General features: G+C 37.4%; 1 protein-coding gene across 8 annotated transcripts in view; it reads left to right on the forward strand.

Annotated features, from left to right (window-relative positions):
* Positions 1-12,487: 12,487 nt before the first annotated feature.
* The window catches only part of ZBTB20 (zinc finger and BTB domain containing 20), an 832,086-nt gene continuing 824,717 nt past the window's right edge, over positions 12,488-19,856 (forward strand). For 4 of the 8 annotated variants that reach the window (XM_073231629.1, XM_073231633.1, XM_073231613.1 and 1 more), the window contains exon 1: positions 12,490-12,612. The gene's annotated coding sequence lies outside the window, so the exon portion shown is untranslated. The other 4 variants (XM_073231612.1, XM_073231628.1, XM_073231618.1 and 1 more) reach the window with 2 other exon arrangements.

The following is a 19,856-nucleotide window of genomic DNA, read 5'->3' on the forward strand; positions in this document are numbered from 1 at the left end:
AATGGAATTCTGCCAGTGGGAAATCCCCTCAGGACTTTTACTGAACAATACAGAAATATGCATTCTGCCTTTCTGTGGATGTTACCTTTTCCAGTATCCATCCCACCTGTCACCCATCATAGAGCACACATTTGGCTTGACTGATACAACCCCCAACTCCAGAAGAAAGTCCTGATTAGTATAAGCCAATCAGTAGAGTTCTTATTGCTTTTGCCCCAGATATTGGTTCTAGGATGGGTGATGGCCTAAGTTCATCCTCCTAGAAAGAAACACAGGACTTACATTTAATAATTGAGGGGAAAGATTTGTTATCTTTCTCTGATTAATGTGGTGTGAGGTCTAGGACCACTAGAGCTACAGCTTGGACATTAAAAAGGGTTAAGGGAATTCCAGAGAGTTTGATCAAACCACATCCTAAACTGAGCTACATTTGAACTTCTGTTACATGAGCCAGTATATTTAGTAAGTAAACCAGTTTGTGTGAAGATCAAGTATGCCTGAGTTTTTCATTTCTATCTTTGCCATTACATGAAGAGAACCCACCTATGAATAAAGTTAAAATGGAGAAAAGCAGAGCCTGGAAGAAAGCAGGAGAGACTGATGGCTGGTAACAGCAATGAGGTTCCTTCTTTATATGTAAATTAAGGTAGTATCCTTGCTTATGTAAGGATAAATAAATAAATAAATTTGTAAATAAATTTGAATTGGGTTTCTTCTACTTGCAAATGTGGACTCCTGACTAATTGAGTAGTGTTTCTGGGTTGGAAAGTGACTCAAAAGTGGGTTATTTTTCCATTGAAAGGACTATCATAAGATTTCAAAACAAAATGAAATAAAGCAATTTCATACCCTTTCAGAACAGATAACTGTTGGTCAGAACATCCTAAATTATTATTCAGACAAAATCACCAATTTCCTACTTTGAAGGATAGTACTGACTAAAAATTACAGAAAAAGTGCAAAAATGGCTTAAATTCCATTGCCTGCTCACTACTTGGTTAGGTACCCATTCTATAAGCTCCCACTGGGTCATTACTATTTTACACTCTAGGCTCCAAAGGAGGTTCAAGGCTTCCTCTCTCTCCAATACCATCCCGAATAAAGAAAAACTGTATGGATCAAGGCAAAGAACACTACTGGGCTCTAGTGTTGAGGGCAAAAATTCCCAATATGACACAAGAGGTTTGACCTCCCTATGGCTTCCTTCTTCTCTCTGCAGTTATTGTCAGAGGAGTACTGGCCCCTTTGTCCCAAAAGTGTTTCTATTCTCATTACCCTCAGTTCCCAACATATGGCAGAATATAAGGGGTGTCAGACAAGAAGGCCATACATTTGATGGTAAAAATACAGATTGAAAGACAGAGAAGCTTTGTTAATATTTCAAACAATCTATCAAAAAAATCTCATGAACCATTTCTATCCCACAATAAAGGGTACTCAACTGTAACCTAGATGACTCAGTAAACTACTTGACATTGCCTGAATTCACTATACTTTTAACCTTGTTGAGCCTCAATTCTTCATCTGTACTAATTCAGATATAATATGTACTTAATTCATAAAGGTATTGAAAAAAGTGAACTGTATATTGTCCCTAGGTACACAGTAACCATCCGAGAACTATTAGGTATTAAGTTAGAATTATCATGTTTCTTTCAGTTGACTATAATGCATGAGGAGAGGAACCTTGACTAATTTTTATTTATGCATGCAATATTTAGCAAAATCAGGAGGTTCTCATTTAACATATGTTCAATACATAAAAAATTGAATGGTTACAGTTCAAATGTCTATCAGCCATGAGGGAGAATGGGAAGAAAGACTATTTCTACAAATATGTAAGCCATCTACACATTATATCTAAATCATCATATATAAATGCAAATAACATTACAATAATGTGATGATTTTCAAGATATGTGCTTTGCATTCCTACCAATTTCAAATTTTATATTATCTCTGAATTTGAAGGGTGGGTAGCACAGACAATAAAGAAAACGAACACTGATGCACTATGTACAGACTAAAGTAAATCAGGGCTTTTATAATGAGAGTCAGGAAATAGGTCTAAATGTCTTTCCTTTCCTACCCCTTGGTCTTCTGCTTCTCTATAAAGGAACTCAAATTTACTTCAGGTATATGTGCCACTTCTCTTATACTGCTGATATGGGAAGCACAAAAATGTCTAAGGATTGACAGGAAGTAGAAGAGCTAGCAAGGGTTGTGATTATATGTTCCTGGACCTTTTATTTATAAGGAACCACTCCTTTGCTTGGCCCCTAAATCTAAATCATCCCTATTTCCTGAAAATATAGCCACCTATTTCAAGCTTAGTTCTTACATGCCTTCAACAGTACCATCTTTCAATGAAATTCTTGAGCATTTTTAAGGCTCTTGGATCCTAAACCAGCCTTCTGCCCCATAGTGAGCTTATCAGTACTGGCCATGACAGATGTGTCTGGATCCAATGAAAAATTTTCATTCAAAATGATAGTACTACAGTCTCACAATTTTGAACGTTATTTTCATTGTATAGCCTATGAAGATTTGAAGAAATGATAAAATTAGAAAGCAAGGAAAATATTTTTAATGATGGCTTGCTTAAAAACTAGCAAAGAAAATCTAACTTCTTAGGGATCAATCATCTCTAAATAGGCCCCCCAAAAAATCAAGTATAAACACTATACATCTGTACATTCTTAAACTACCAAATTTACTGCATACGTGTAAAGGGCACTGAGAATAGCTTGTTGGTTTTTTTCCTTTCAAAATATCCAGTCTTCAAACTTAAGAGGTTATTGTTATTCCCCCATGGCTTTCCAGGGATTTTTATGAGAATAGCTACCTCAATTTGAATCTCAGGAAGACATCCTGTTTTGAGACAACATGTTTTTGGCATTTAGAATATCATTCATTTAGGTGTATTTCATAAACCTGAAAACATTAAAATTCTAACTAAGATGTTGAAGAAACACTGGAGGTTCTAAAAGACGTTTTAAACAAATCGTCTCTGGAAATTTAATACAGAGCAGATTAATTTTCTGCACAAATAGTTTAGGGATGCATGATTTGAAAAAAGAACCTACTTTCTCAAGTTTCCTTTCTGTTTTTTCCTACCAGGTGATTTCCTTTAGTATTTCTTTACCTGGAGACATGGTCTACTTTTTGCATGGTTCACAAAGCCAGAGACCTCTGTCACATTGTAAAGTCATAGTCTTCAAGAATAAACATGTCACCAAAGGTCCCTTTGTTCCTTGCTGCCAATTACAACTAGACCAAAAAAAAAAAAAAGCTCTCTATTAGAAAAGGGGCTTACTGACTTTACAGAGGTTGACAAAGAAGGGCCCCAACAGAGTTCATAACCTTTCCTCTGACTCCAGCTTCCTGGCTGTGATTCTTGATTAGACACCCTTGAATTTTCCACTGGCCTGTGAGAGATATGTAATTAATCTTTGATAAACTGAGCTATTTCCAGACTTGAAGCCTGTTGCATGATTTTGAAAGACCTTAAAAAAACAGATTTTAGGCCTGTTCTCTAAAAAACACTTAGCAATGTCAAAATCCTACTTGCCTTCTCTACCTCATCTACCCTAATCCCCTGAAGGTCTATACTTTAGGAAAAAGTCCAGAAATCCTTGAGTTATCGAAATTCAGCAGTCAGTTCTTAGGTTATAGAATTGCTATATAAGAAAGATTTACTCAAGGATTGTGGATAAGACCTAGGGAATTATGCCTAGAATATTAAGTTCAATTTCAAATATGAGAGCTCTACATTCCTTGGACATTTTTGAGAGTACAATGAGAGTGGCAAGAGGCCTTCTGTGGTAGGATGAATAATTGTCCCTCTGTCCCCAGAGATGTTCATATTCTAATCTTCAGAACTTGTGAATCTGTTACACAGAAAAAGGGTGTAAATTATCCTGGATTATTCAAGTAGCCCCTGGATTATATAATTACAAGGATCCTCCTAAGAGGGAGACAGGAGGGTCAAGAATAGAATAAAAAAGATGTTAGAAGTAGAGAGAGAGGGAGAGTGGGGAGTGCTATGCTGCTGGCTTTGAAGATGGAGGATGGTGCTATGCGCCAAGGAGTGCAGGTGGCCTCCAGAAATTAGAAAAGACAAGGAAATGGATTCTCCCCTAGAACCTCCAGAAGGAGCAAACCCTGCTGATTTCAGCCCATTGAGATTAATTTTGGACTTCTGATGTCCAGAATTGTAAGATAATAAATTTGTGTTGTTTTAAGCCACTAGTTTTGTGATATTCTTACAACAACAATAGGAAACTATACATCTTCTGCAGTAGCTTTCCAAAGTAAACCAGATTTAAGGACATTTATTAACACTAAACAATAGTCCTCATGTCAACATTCAGACATTCGCTAAATAACACAGCCTCATAGAGGGATAACCATGCTGGGTAAATCACATTTAAATGATTGCTCTTGGTATCATCATAAAATTTTCCCTAGAAGAAATGTGATTTATCCAGTGACATTCATGCAGCTGACCTTAGGACAATGAGGGAAATAATTCTATCCTCATTTGAGGATTAGGACACAAAGTGTGCAGGAAAGGGCTTTGGCCAGCATGTGGCTGCAGCAAGACGTCCCTCTGATTCCATCACCTCTATTAGAAATCCACTGCATTGATGCCAAGAGTAAACTCTCTCTTCTTTTTTTCTTTTTCTGAAAGATGTCTGTAGCAAAATCATTATAAGATTTGAAGGGGTCCATAAATGATACTAACACAGGGAAAGAAGTTCCCACACCAGGCCTGACTCCTAAGAACCCAGGGTGGGACCAGCAGTAGTGCCATATGCATCAGGCCCTATATAGAGCATATGTACTTGAGAGAGAGACCCATCAGTTTTCAAAGCAACACTGCATGGAAGCAACAGCATCAATAGCATGTCAGGCAGTGTGGTCATGATACAGTGGGTAGGAATGACCCCTTGGATATAGTAGGTATCTCCTGAGAACCTCAGATTTATTATTAGGCATCCAAGTTGGGATGAAAGACATCCTTGCTTTATTAGATGATGGTTAGGAATATATAATTTAAATATTAAAAGACATGTGACCTGGCTTTGTATGTTCAACTTGGTGAAGTGATATATATTCATTCACAGAGGAGTTCAAATTACAATGGAGTAGCTAATATTAGACTAATTCTATGACAGCAACGACTACAAAAGCTGAATAATATACAAATACATATTTGAAGACAATGGATGCAGACAGGCTTTGAGGGGCTATGATTCCTGAGAGAAGGGAGGAACAAGGTGAGCTCTAAAGTCAATTTAGCTTCTTCTATGACATATTTACTAATTCACAGAGTGAGAGAATAGAGTCTGAGTAGAAAGCTCCAGGTTTACTGGTAAGGCAAGAGATGATAGGGTTTGACTCTGACAAAGCAGCTGAAACTTGACAGGCAAAATTTTGGAAAGGAAAGAATGACAGAGAAATCAATCCAAAACTCTGCATTTGATTTCCTTTTCAGGAGTTTGTGAATTTTTAAGCTGTGTATGCAGCTTAAAAATCCATTAGAAGAAATTCACTAGAAAATGGCAGCTATGAGGTTAGAACTGAGCAGAAATCTCTTGCTTGGGACAGAGAATGGAGTTCAGAATGCTGAAATGGAAGAGAACCAGTAAACACCCAGACTTTTATTTGAGAGCCTAGAAAGGCTATGCCTACGGAAATAGATACTAACACCAAAAACTTCAGCGGGATCAATGTGATTAGCCTGCACTCTAACTGCCTTCCAGAAGGAAACTTAATCTCCATAATTGTTCATCAGCATTTTAACCAGTATTCAGTAAAAAATTATGAGTCATGCTAAAAAAACAGAAATGAAATACTCAAAACAAGAGAAAAACAACAATAAAAAGAGGCCCAAAAGTGTGGGAGTTTCATTTAAACTAAGTATGTTATATAAAAAAGTATGTTTAATATGTTTAGAACAAGAGGAAAGATGGAAAATTTTAGCGTAGACATGACTCCATAAAAGGAATGAAACAGAAATTCTACAATTGAAAAATACTATATCTGAAATGAAAACTTCAATATGTGAAATTTATTCCTCCAGACAGGATACAGAAGATAGCAACAGGTCATAACTCCCACTTGAACTAGCAAAACAAACAAACAGATAAATGACAAGAATTATATATTTCAAAACACCGGAGATTTGTGGATACAAAAAGAGGAATTGATGAACTGAAATACCAGAGAGAGAAGTGCTTCTCCCGAGTAAGCTGAATTTGCCAACCACTCTTTGCCAGACTCTGTTGAGTCTATTCACGTACTGAGAATAAGGCTTGACATAGATGGAGTCACTCTGATTACTGTAAGGGGGAAACAAATGGAACTTTTGACATTTGTGTGATCTGGATGATTCCAGATGTGTATGTAGGAAAGAAGATAATTCGGATGTATGTACCTAAAAATTTTTAAAAAACTAAATAGATATGTTGCAAACAATTATATAAACAAGTAAATATGTGAATAAATTAATCTGCTTACAAATAAATAAATATGGTGCTGTGGTAGACACTGCTGTCACTTTAAAAAGAGAAGTGATTAAAAAGTAAAAAACAAAATTATGTAATATTAAGAAAAAAACTTGAAAATCCAGAAGAAATGAATATTTTTCTATGGAAATTTACATTACCAAATGACTTGGTAAGAGGCAGAAAGGTATAGTGACCAAAAACTATGGAATTGAGAAGATAGATAAAGCTTTATTTTTCAAACAAAAGGGAAAAAAAATTATAGGCAGGGTAAAAGACAAAATTTTCCCAACTAATTCTAGGAGACTAGCCTAATAAAAAACACAAAACTGGATGAAGATCAAACAAGGTTCATTCCACTTATGAATATCAATCTCTGAGATTTGCCAATTCCAAAATGAAAATATCATTAAATTACATTATTTATTAAATAGTAATAAAAATTTTAAAATTACTTAGGAATAGTAGAATGGCTTTAAATCAGTAAATCAATCATTACAATTCAATACATTAACAGAATAAAGGAAAAATAAATGTGATTATTTTGTATATTTAGAAAAAGTATTTGACAAAATCCAATAGTCATTCATGATTTTTAAAATAAAATGCTTTGGAGGCTATAAATACATAGTAATTTCTTTAACTTGCATCAAGAAACGTATTGGAAGGTGCAACATCAAATATTCAGCAGTAAGACAAAGATGCCACTACCATAACTACTATTCAACTTTTTGCTGTCAGTCTGGTCAAAAAAATAAAATAAGAAAAAGAAACAGTATGTTACAAACATTGAAGAGAAGGAAAAAAAAAACTATCACTAATTAGATAACATGGTTTTCTACATTAAATTAAGACAATCAACTGTTAAATATTAAGTAATAGGAGTTTGCCAGGATGTCTGGCTGCAAAGTCATTATGTAACCCAAATAGTTTTCCTATACACAAGTAATTAAAGTTAGAAAATGTAATGGAAAAAACATCCCTTTTTATAATTGTGGGGAAAAAAACTATTTAACAGTTTTAATGGTAATGATGAAACGTGTGATCTATGCAGATAAAAACGTAAAACTGCCAATGGACACTAGCTAAGACTTACAAATATCAAATTGCAAGTGACAAAAACCCAATTCAAATCACCTTAACCAATTAACAGGAAATCATTGGCTTGTGGTACTAGGAATGTAAGGTATGTTGTTAGTCCCAGGCACATCTGGGTCTAGGGACTCAAATAGGTTCCTGAGCCTTTTGTTGATCCTGGGATCCTTTTGGGAACTGTTCCTCCTCAAATCCAGTCATGTGATTCAGAAAGAACTACCAATTATAGCTCCCACATCCTTTTTGCAGGCCAAACACATAATGTCCCTATAGGACCTGAGATTGATTTTTATATACTATGTAAACTAGAGATTCAATTTTTTTGATTCCCCATTTCCCTAGCACCATGTATTGATGAGTCTCTTTTCCCCAGTAATCTGTGCTGATGATGTATAACATCAAGTTGTCATTTAAGCCTCAGTCCGTTTCTGGGTTCTCTTCTGTTCCCTTGTTTAGTTTGCTTATCCTGGACCAACCTCACATCATGTAGAATATTTCATCTTCTTTTCCCCTTCCCCTATTCTTTCCCTAATAACACATTCTCAAAACAAGTCCATTATACTTTCATTACGTGAGTGGGGTTTTGGTGGAAACTTATGGCTCTGTTGTGAATTTCCACTTAAATCAATGGCATGGTGTAAAACAGAAAATATGCATGGAAATGAGTGTCTGGGTACAGGAAATGAGGAAAACAGAAGCCCCTGCAAGTACAGTGAAATATTATAAAGGGCTTCAGACTTCTACCATATTGTGGGTTTGGGGGTTCAAGGCAAATTTTTTCTAAGTCTTCAGTGCCAGAATAACTTGTATCATTTATGGGTTACACATGGATTTATAGAAATCTCCCTTTAGTTGCTTTGGATGTAATTGTCTAACTTTTAATTATTGGCATGTTGTCCTAACATATTTTGATGTTTAACTTTTTATTTTTTCATGAAAGTCTTATTTTTCATTTAATATTTTTTATTGGCTATTATCTGCTCAGGTTAATGGTGAGTACATGTATAGAAAAGTAGTACCTGAGTAAACAGCAAAAATTATCAAATGTGTATTTCATATATGGTTGTGTGTGAAGAGGGGTGGTAAATTCTCTAACACCTTTTAAAGACCGCTTCAAAAGTCACTACTTGAATTTTAATATCTGATTTCCTACCCTTCACCCCTCAAGATGCATAGTATCTCTTCTGATCTCCCACATAACTTAATTTATTACATTAAGACTTTTCCCATTTTGACTAGTAATAGTTTTCTTCTTCCATATGTTTAATTAGTGTCCTTATTAGAATCTAAGCCCCTTGAGAACATGATCTGATTTGATAATCTTTTGGATTCAGTATAGTGAGTTCAATTTCTTACAAATATTCCCAAATTCTTAGGAGTTAGGTATTCTCTCTTCTGTACTCCCAGGCTCTATTTATCACACACGTATCCAGCACAGTAATTAATTCCTCTACTTCTCTCCCAATACACAGTGAACTATTTGGAGAAAAATGACAAGTTTTGTGTGTCCGTACTGTCTAAGTTCTTGGCAATTTTAAATGCTCATAAATATATCTAGTATGGAGAATATGCACTTAATATTTGTTGAATTAATAAATTGCATAGTGAAAAGAGGCAGACAAGTTTGAAAATAAACTGTCACTTGTATCATGGATCAAGCATTCAAAGTATAAGTGTCCTCATTTGTAACATGGGAGGCATTAATTTACTGCTAGTTTGGCCTTTTTTTTTTTTTTTTTTAACTTAGCTATTTTATTTTATTTTTTATTTTTATTTATTTATTTTTTTGAGAGGGCATCTCTCATATTTATTGATCAAATGGTTGTTAACAACAATAAAATTCTGTATAGGGGACTCAATGCACAATCATTAATCAACCCCATGCCTAATTCTCAACAGTCCTCTTTTGATGCACTTCTGAAGCTGTAGGGATTGTAAATGAGGATCTGTGAAGGCAATAGGTTAGGGTACTGATAGAAAATCCTTCTCTGAAATTGTTATTTTATTTCCATTTTCTATCAATCATGCCTTTTTCATCACCCTTGGATGCTTTGTTGCCACAGTATTTTTACTTATTCTTTTTCTCAATTCTGCTAATTGCTAAACCAAGAAAAAGATCATCTCTTTTCCCCTTGACATAATTATGGAATTCTTGGTACATCTTTTGGGATGTTTGTATATCTGTGGGGGTAGGGGTGGGGAGGAGAGGGGGTTGGTGGACAAGGTCTGTGTGTGTGCGTAAGGTAAATATAAAGATTGAGGTATTCCTTATAGATATAATAATTCTAACTCCAGATTCTAATATCAGGAGAATTGGATATACACACCATTTTATATAGGGGCAATAATATCCAAGGCCTCACTTGATCACTAATATTTGAATTAGAATATTTTATACTACTTTCCTTTAAGCCTTAACATTATAATCCTAACAACTCTCATGCTAATACGTTGAATAATAGCTTTAAAAACTTGTTGGAAAGGATGTTTTAAGTAGTACTTAGAGGGAGTGGCCATGTACCTTGGAAAAGTTATGGGATTAACTATTTAAACATCTGTGTTAAATTTTACTAATTTTTCTAACATGAAGCTGTTTGGTATGGTATACTTATTACAGTCCCTACAACACTTTTCAGCTAAGATACATAAATCTAAAATGCTTTGGCTTTCAGATTTAACAGCAATTTGCACACTTTACTGAACTTCAAATATGACCTGAGGGAATGATCGTGTGGATTCTAAGACCCTAATATAGTTCTCAAAAGGTAGGTCTAAAGGTGTTTATGTGTCAAGGCCTTACACAATTTTTTCACCAGGGTCAATTTATTTTGCTTCGTTTCTGCCAAAGACCCCTATCAAAGTCAGGCATCCATGTGCTTCCCTCCAAAATTCAGTTTTAGCAGGATCCCCATTAAGTCAGTTTAGCAAAACTCCCTCAACCCCCCAACCTAATCACCCTCCATACAGGTTTCTTAACCTTCACCATCCCCCAGATATCTGATCACCCAGGCTTGAATTCACTCCTGTTAGGGTTTTTTTAGCCAAAATTCCCCCTTACCTCTAACATTTCCTCTTAATATTTTCTACCCACTGACCCACACCTTGCTCCTTGGCTAAAACTCTCACTTGCCCATGGTGTATTTGGAGTTCAGCCTCGTATCTTTCCTCCACTGCAGAAATTCTACAATAATGATCCTATATATACTGATCTAGATGGTCGTAAATAAAGTCTACCTAACCATTTTTAACAAGCAACAGGAATAATTTTTTCTTTAATGAGTGCTGTTAGGTCCCAAGGAATCCTAAGATAAAGGTCAGAGGATTTAAGGCCAATGTACTGGAAACTACATCAAAAGCATGTCCTATAAAAAATATTGTTTACACATTGCAAATACAGTATATTCTTTCTACGCATGGTTATTTCTGATGAAGTTCATTATTTTGTACTAAAATATTACTGAGTTCCCTGAAAAGTGCAACATTTTGGCAGAATTTTTTTTTCTTTGTATAATGAAAGAGGTATTTTTTTTTTTTTTCTATCTTAGCCCTTTTTAGAAATCCTTAGGAATCTTCCCTGAGCTTCTTGCTGGCCTTTAGCTTCATTTTTTCCCCCCCAATGCCTGAGTACTGGATCAACACTCGGTAAGAATTTGGCTCTGGGGAGCGCTACACTGGGTGACAAATGGATGAAGCTGAAGGTTTTATTGGAGCATCTGAACCGCATTTAATTTTCCGTGTTGCTTTATTTGTTCCTTCTAGCTAGGATATTGAATTTTGTGGGCTCCTGTTGGGTCGTTGGTACTTCAGGCGTTTAGCAATAAACATAATCTGCTACTCCCGTTAGGATAATATTCTTATTTTTATTAAGGGCAGCTTACTCGAGGCGTTTTACACAGTATTTTTCTAAACCTCCTGAAAAAAATAATTTTCCCTTTGAGTTCTGGCATTGCTTCAGCGGCCTCCGGTGACCTTCTGCTTGGCAGCCTGCGCCCACCCCGCAGGAATCGCGCCTGACCCAGCGTGGCCTTGCGTGCCGCCGCCTCGCCAGACCCTCTCCCCCGCCCTTCTTCCCGCCGCCCTGGATCCGACTTCCATCCTGCTGCCTCAGCCGTCTGCGACGGCGACACCCCCTGCTCCCCTCCAGCACCTCCCCCGCGAGTCCGCCGCGCCAGACAGCGGGTAACCGCCGCCTCCTTCGGGGCATCCCGGCTCCATGGGCCTAGTGCGCTCCAGGCACCTGCCTCTCACTGGCCACCGCCGCTGCCCCTCACCCTGCAGCCCTCTCGGCAATTGGCTCCAAGCCGTCTCTCGTCATCCTCGGCCTCGCCTCGAGTCCCGCCTCCGTCGCCGGGTCATTTAAGTTTATCACAAATAAATAAATAAAGGAGGAAATAGAAATGCGTAGAAAGTAAAAGCAGTCGGGAGGGGGCGGAGGCGCGGAGGGAAAAAAGAAGGCGGAGCGGAGGAGTAGACAACCAACCTTGATCGTGTCTGTGTTGGCCAATCACGGTTCACTCCAGTCCGGTCTGTTGGGTTTTCTCAACCAATAGCCTTCCACCTCTCGGATCACTGAACAACGAGATACGACTGACCTCTCTAGAGTGGGCGAAGGTGCGGCAGAGGTAGGGGGAGTGGGAAGACTGTTGGCCAATTGCCTGTTAGCAATTCTCTGAGCGAAGTTCCCAAGCCCCAATGGGTGCTTGAGATAGCGGATTGGGCCTCTTCTGGCCCAATGGAAGGTGGTAAAGATGAGGGAAGAGGTAGATGGAGGCGGGACGGGGGGGAGGAGGAGGAAGAGCGCATTTTGTTTATGGGCGGCAACCTCACGAGGGGCGTCCCATCCTTATTGGCTCACCGAAGTCAAGAGTGGCATGAGAGCAACTCAATAGTGGGGGAAGAGAAGAGGGTTCGCGGTGTGAGGCGCCCAATGTGGGCCTTCTGCCGAAGAAGTAGGGGCGGGGGGAAGTTTAGGAGTTGAGGAAAGAAGATTAAAGAGCGCAAGGAGGTAACGCCAAAACTCTAATTTGTTGTGGGGCGGGCAGGCGGGAAGGGTGTGTGCGTGCCGAGGGGAACGAGGCGTCTGCAAGGCTCTTGGAGTTGGGGGCGGCGGGACGGGAAAGGACGGGAGCGGGGAGGGGCTGGGGGAGCGCGTAGAGGCGAGCCGCGAGTCGCCGGTCGGCCGAGCGCGCGCGCCCCCGCGCCCTGCCCCGCCCCGCCGCCGCCCCCTCCCCGGTCGCTCCTTCCCGCGCGCGCCGTTGCTGCCTCGCCCGGCCCTGCGGGGAGGGAGGGAGTGCGGGAGGGTCCCAGCTCCCCAGAGCGGGCGGGGCGTCCCGCAGCTGGAAACGTTTCTTCTCCCGTCTTCTCTCGACTCCCTGCGCCTGGAACTGCCGCTTCCGAGAAGAGGAGCTGAGGGGGACTAGCCGGCCTCAAGAGCTGCTAGAGGCGCCCGCTTGTCTTCCGCCCCCTCCTTTCCGTCCTCCCCCGCTTGCCGTGGCTCTCGCGGTCTCTGGAGCGTCTACAGAGAGCTGGGGGGCGGGAGGTGTCCTGGCCCCAGAGCTGCTGGACGCCCCTCCAGACCCTGGAGCTACTAGCCCCGCCTGCTTCGCTGCTACAACTCTAGGACGGGGCTTGGGAAGGGAAGATACACACCTTTGCTTGTTTCCTCCTTTGGGTCCCTTTGAAAACATTAAAAAATGTTTACGCTTTTTGGTAGCTGAGATGAAACGGTTGGAAGCGTTTTAAAAGTTTACAAGAAGTGCACTCACACATTGTTATAATGAATCGCTGTCTGGCTTTGTGGTTCTCCCCCCAACCCTCCTGAAGCTGTTACACTTTTTAAGGATGCTGAAGAGGCAGGAGGCAGTGATTTTCTAAAAGTTCTATTGATAAACACACTGGCACAAGCATATGCTAGGCACACACATAAACTATAAACATTAGCGAAAAACACAATATGGCGTACAGCTAAACTACCTAGCGCGGCAATCCGCTGATCTCTTAACACTGAACCCAGTTGAATGGGGTCAGTAGAGGATGACAGTTTTGGCCAATAAAAATCTGAACGAAGCAGGAAGCAATTTGGAAGCCTGTGGGTTAACAACTGTCCTCAGAATCAGCCCTTCCCCAAGCTAAGTTGAATATGTTTACTGTCTTGACACATGAAAATGTTCTCGTCTGCTTCACAGCATTAAAAGTTGCTGAAGTCGAGTTTTCTAACTGCGTGGTTACGTGTAAGTTACCTTAGTAGAGTTAACTACTTAAATATTTTTAAGGGAACTCTATTCTAAAGTTACTATCATAACTTGTTGCTATTGAAAGTTTAAAACAAAGTGTGAGCATTTTGTAAATTCTGTAAGTGTAAACATTAAATGATAAGCAATTGCCATTAACAAATTTCATAAGTTGTTTTCTTTCCTACCTGTTGCTCCTAATTCCAATTACCCTTTCCTATGACTTGGGAATAGTTCAAATGCACTTTTCCCCCCCGCACCCTCTGCACCCCACTTCAGCCCCACGTATAAGTTTGTCCAGTCCATATTTGGCTACTTTCTGCATTATTATTTTACAGTTAGGTATTTCTGTATTTCTAGGAAAAGGAACAACTATAATAATTTACACTGATTTTTCATGCCTTTGCTCTTTATCGTTCTTAGAATATGTCAGAGTTGATACATAGCGCATGGTAAAATTTGTGGTCCCACTGTGCCTTCTTGGGAATAGTCTCAGGGGGCTTTTGGAATTGTCCTTGAAGAATTGCTGATGTTACTCATTGTTGAGTGCTGGAGGTTTAATTCCCAAGATTGGGTTTTAATTTCCATTGAACTCAATTTTGGAGCGCTTTAGGTTTGAGAATACATGGTGCTCAAACATGTGAGAAGAATATAAGTGAGTCCTGTAGAAATATATTAGCTGTTCAGTGAGTCCAGCAGTTGGGTGTTTTTGGTTTTGTGATTTCAGATCTCACAGACCAGTGGAATACAGGCCTTTTGCATATGAAGATCAGGTGACAAATTAACTGGCTACCAGCCTTCAAAGCAATACACCCTTTCATGGTGAGGTCCTGATTTTAACAGACTAAAGAAGTTTAAGACTAAAATTGGTTAAGTTTTACCATTTTAGGAAGGACTCTTTCTGCTTATCTGTCTAGTTAAGATGCCAGTATTTTATGATTACTACTAAGCCAAGAAAATACAAATATAGTTCATGTGTACACTGACTAGCTAATGAAAGACAGTTTGAGTTTATATGGAATGCTAGAGGAAAGAAAACATATGTGAGGGTTATAATTTGGTGGTATGCGGGTGGGTGGGAGAGTAGTATTTAATACTGGTCAATGTGATTCCAGTTAACTATGTAGTTCGATCAGGAAGTTTTTGAGACCCCCAAATATCCAGCTACTCTTGCTGTAAATACAAATTTGACTAATTGGTATAGCAACAAAATCTAAGAAAAAAGCCTTTTTAAATGAATTATATTCATCTCAGTAGTGAAAGTTTTCTGAAGACTTTCTAACCAAATTGGACTTCCTAGAAAAAAGGCTAGACTTAATAATTAGGTAATTTTAGAAGCATTAGAAGATGAAACTGAGTTCCTATAAAGTGTCTAAAATTTATAAATGAATTACAAATTATTCTGAATATTTTAGAGTTAGTGGTAAGGAGAGATTTTTTAAAAGCATTTTGAATACAGAAATAGACCTTGATAGTCTCCACTTTATTCTCTGAAATAATCATGTTCTTCTGAAATGGATGTTTAAATTCATCAGATCGTTCTAGACACTGTTCTAGACAACTTGGGATGTAACAGTGAACAAAAGAAAAAATTGCCTGCCCTTGTGGAGTTTACGTTCTAATGTCACATACATTTTGTGAACTTCAGATTTGTAAAAGAGATTTTTGGATGAAACTTTAAAACCCTCTTGTTTTCTCATTTTAGGGATTGCGATTTGAAAGATCCTACAGAAATTTGAGGGGTAGGGAGGTGTTTACTAATTGCCAGTGATAAGAAAGAAAGAGCTTATTTTCATTTTTATCTGTACCCCTTAGTATTGTATGAAACGTTCTCCATACATTTCAGTAGGTCTTTTTAACAGATAGGGGCTTTATTTTTTTTCATAATTTTAAGCATGCCTTTGAAATAAATAAAATGTTACTAATGTTAAAAAAAATCTGTGTCTTGGAATTTACTGAAAAATTCCTATGGACCCTTTGTCTTGTTAGCAAGTTGTGGTAAAACAGCTAGAACATCTTATTTTTTTTTTTTAGTTAGAATTTGTTTTAGGAACATCTGAAGAATCAACTGTTAAATCTTTTTCAGGTATGGTTTTATCAAGAGAAGATAGAAATTTGTTGTAATTAATTTATAGGTAACATTAAAGAGAGAAAAAGAGAGAGGCCTGCGAAAAATGCTTTGTTATTTAAACCTTTCAAACTACAAAAGCTTTTGATTGGCACTTCTCTGCCTTAATAGACCATTTGTAATGCAAAGGAACATTACGGAAGATTTTAGCATTACTTTAAATCTAATCACTTCGTCTGTAGGTGTAAAAATCCTAGGTTTCTAACAGCAGGAAACTAGGTACCTGGCTCAGGGAGTATATGATTTTAGTGCTGAGTTTGTTGCAGTGGGTGTCTTACCTTTCCAAAACCTGGTTCATAGTTCTCAAATAACAAGCTCTGATTTTCGTTATTTTTCTGTGTCACAGTGAGTTATTTTGTCAGCCAAATAAAGTTCCGAAGTAGGATAACTTTATACAAAATCCTCCTTTCATTGCCAGGCCTCTCATCCGCTGCTGTGAAGAACTTGAATTTCCTTACCTATATTAGATCTCTATTTATGTTAATTTGTAGCTTAATCACCTCTTCCAGAAACGGTACATATTAATGGACTTTAGGGAACACAGAGGTGGCTTCTGGCTATTTGTATATAGACCTGGCAGCATTTGAAAGCTATAAGGGAAGATTTAGGAAAAGCAGAGACTGTAACGAATGAAATACATTCTTTTAGTTGAAATCTGTTCTAAAGAGCAGAGTGGAAAAATGGCCGACAGAATGTTAAAAACTAAGAACTTTTCCTAATTCTGGTAAGGATGGTTCATCAGTGTGTGTTGATGTGCGTGTGAGTATGTATTTATATATGAGCAGTTTTTGAGTAAAGACATATTTCAGTACTGGATAAATAAATCCAGTTCTGCCTTGTGGTCTGTGACATGGAAGGCATTCAAAGTTCCCAGGTGATTTTGTTTAACTCAGTTTGTTACTTACCAAAACCCTGCTCCAAGCAACAGAGAAACACAAGCTAATTAAATTTTTGCAAATTTTGTAATAAATTTTGGATTAGAAGTTATTGGAAGATTTTTCTTAAAGCATGATTACCAAGCAGCTCATGAAATGAATGAAATCTAAAGTGAAGAGTTCTTAGAATCCTGGATTTGCATAAGACAGTTGGGAATTTCAAAAGGTATTCATAGGACAATAGATAAAATCTTGACATCTGTCAGATTTTTTTAGTAATAAAATAAGCATGACTAATTCTATTAATATTCATATTTAAGGTAAGTGTAAGTATGTGTACAGTGCATTTTAAGTCAAAATTTGGGGTGTTATTGGCTAGACACAGTCGTTTCTTTGCCAGAGACACTAGGCTGTGTGAAGGCTAACCATCTGTCAAGTGATAGAGACAAAGAAAGGTTTAATATACTAGTCTAAAATTTCCACAAACTTGTTTTGAATTTATTGTCATTTTGTTTTGGCCTTCATACTCTGTGTTGAATGTGTACTGGGTCAGTCACCCCACTTTGTTTCATGAACAAACTATTCAAGGTCTAGATAAGGTTATTGTCACAGCTGATGTGATCTAAAGGCAAGATAAAAAAATGTTTTGACTTTTACTTTCATGTAATGATAAAAAACTCTAATGGACCACCCAATAGCAGTTATACAGATGACTCAGCCACCCTTACTTTCACCCACCCATTCTGAATTTGGGGTGTTTTAATTCTTTTGCTTTTATATTCAAGCTTTGTATTTGAAACCCATTCCTGAGCTGTTTGGGGTTTGAGGGGGGGAGAGTAGCAACAGGAATCCAGATTGCCTGTTTTAGGTACAATATGGTGTGATGTGAAATTGAAACAGCAGATTGGTGAGAAACTTTAGTTTCAAACAAATATAAACTAGTTTGTTTAGTGAAGTCATACACAAAACAGTCTCTATTGACAGGGCAATGTTTTTTTTCTGGTAATTTCTACATCATGAGGTCACTGTGGTTCTGTGGGCCAGCAGTCTATTTCCATCTTATCATATAAGAAAAAGAAGCCCTAATATTGCTGATTATAATGATATACTTAGATATGGCAGGCTGAGGAATTATTTATAGCAGTGCTAATTATATCAATAAAAATAGCAATATTAATACTGTGAGTGTCAAAATCCATTCTTGACAGTATGAGGTAAACAGAACTATAGTCAAACAAAGCAGCCAGCCTGTCTCTACTGTCAGCTCATGAATATGCACTTCAGGAAAAATATACACCCTGTTTAGAGAATTGGGTATACTGCTTTAATCTCTTTTTCAATTACTTTTGACTTTTTAAGAGATGTTCTTTATTTCTAATTCACACAATAGTAAAAAGGCTTGGATTTCTAGTTTTGCAATTCTGGCTACCCTTTTTTGACTGTCATTAGTAAGTTTCTAGAGACTTATTTGTTCACAGTTAAGTGCTTTACAAAAATCACCAGAAATTCATTTATGTGTACCCTCATTTTTAGGACAGAGATCACCATTGCAAAGGAAACTGGAGGGACGTCTAACCATTGATAAAGCAAAGCAATCAGAAACCACTCCTACCATACATAAAACTAGTAAATCTCTGGCTTCTTCAAATATTAAAAAATATCCTTTCCCATGGTTTTTATTTAAGGAAAAGCATAAATTTTGTCTCAGCTTTCATTACTTTTAGTCAGTTTTTACAATTTTATGTTAAACTTATTTTCCTAGGAATATAAAATCAAGTAAGTAGTCATTAAATACAAAGGTTTTTTAACTTGGGGCAACATCTAACTTTTCAATACCTCATATATTAGTGTTAACTCATTTATTGTACATTGTCAAAAATCTCAGGTACAGAGTTAGGAAAGAATGTTTTAGGTCTAGTGATGCCACCAACTAGTTGTATGATCTTGAGTATGTCACATAATCTGTGTAGATCTCTTTTTAGCATCTTCAGAGTCTCTTTCAGCTCTAATAGTATGAGTATGTTTTCTTCAATACTTGAATTTTATTTTAGTTTCAGGTAATATGGCTGGAAGTGATGTGTTGGGCACCAGGAAAGAGTATATATATATATATGCAAAGTGTCTGATTTTGCTTTTTACTTTCAGTGCTTGATAAAAATTTCATTTTAATGATACTTGCTTTGCTTTCAAACAGAGCATAGTAGTATAAGTGTAGACATAGTATTAAGTTCTTATAATCTTTTATAGTTGGCAACTATAGTAAATGTATTAGTTAACACAAATTTTTCACCAGCTCTTCATTCTTGAAGATACATTAGTAGTAAAATTTATAAACATTATTCTTTCCATTTTATTCTGCATAAAACTGTTAAACTGCAGAAGGCAGATAATAACAATGAATCAACTCAGTCATTTTTTAATTCTATAAAACACATAGATAAATGTACTTCAAAGAAAAAAGGTAAACTTGGTTTTTGTGCCTCTCTTAAGCAAAAAATAAATGTACTTTGTGTAATCAGGAGCCATATCCATATACATCTTATAAATTTGGTGATTTTTAACTAGTTTGTTTGATTTTTGATCCTACATTATACCCGCTCAGGGATAAATTTTCACAGGAGAGATGATTAGGTAGACAAAGAAAGTTGACTCTCTTGATGAAGAATAATGGAAAGATTCTGTGTTAGTAAAAACATTGCAACTATAGTTAACCCTTGAACAATGCAGGGGATGCAGGGGCTAGAGGTGCAAACCCCCATGCAGTTGAAAATCCATGTATAACTTTTGAGTCCCCCCAAACTTAAGTAATAGCCTACTGTTGAGCAGAAGCCTTACTAATAAACAGTTGATTAACACATGCTTATATGTGTCCTTACAATAAAGTAGGCTAGGGAAAAGAAAATCTTTTTTTCAAATAGTTGTACATCTCCAAAATTTTTTCTAATATGTTTATTCAAATCTGTGTATTAATGGACATGTGCAGTTCAAACTTGTGTTGCCCAAAGGTCATTTGTAG

This window comes from Manis javanica, chromosome 3 (genome assembly GCF_040802235.1).
Source record: "Manis javanica isolate MJ-LG chromosome 3, MJ_LKY, whole genome shotgun sequence".
Taxonomy (NCBI): domain Eukaryota; kingdom Metazoa; phylum Chordata; class Mammalia; order Pholidota; family Manidae; genus Manis; species Manis javanica.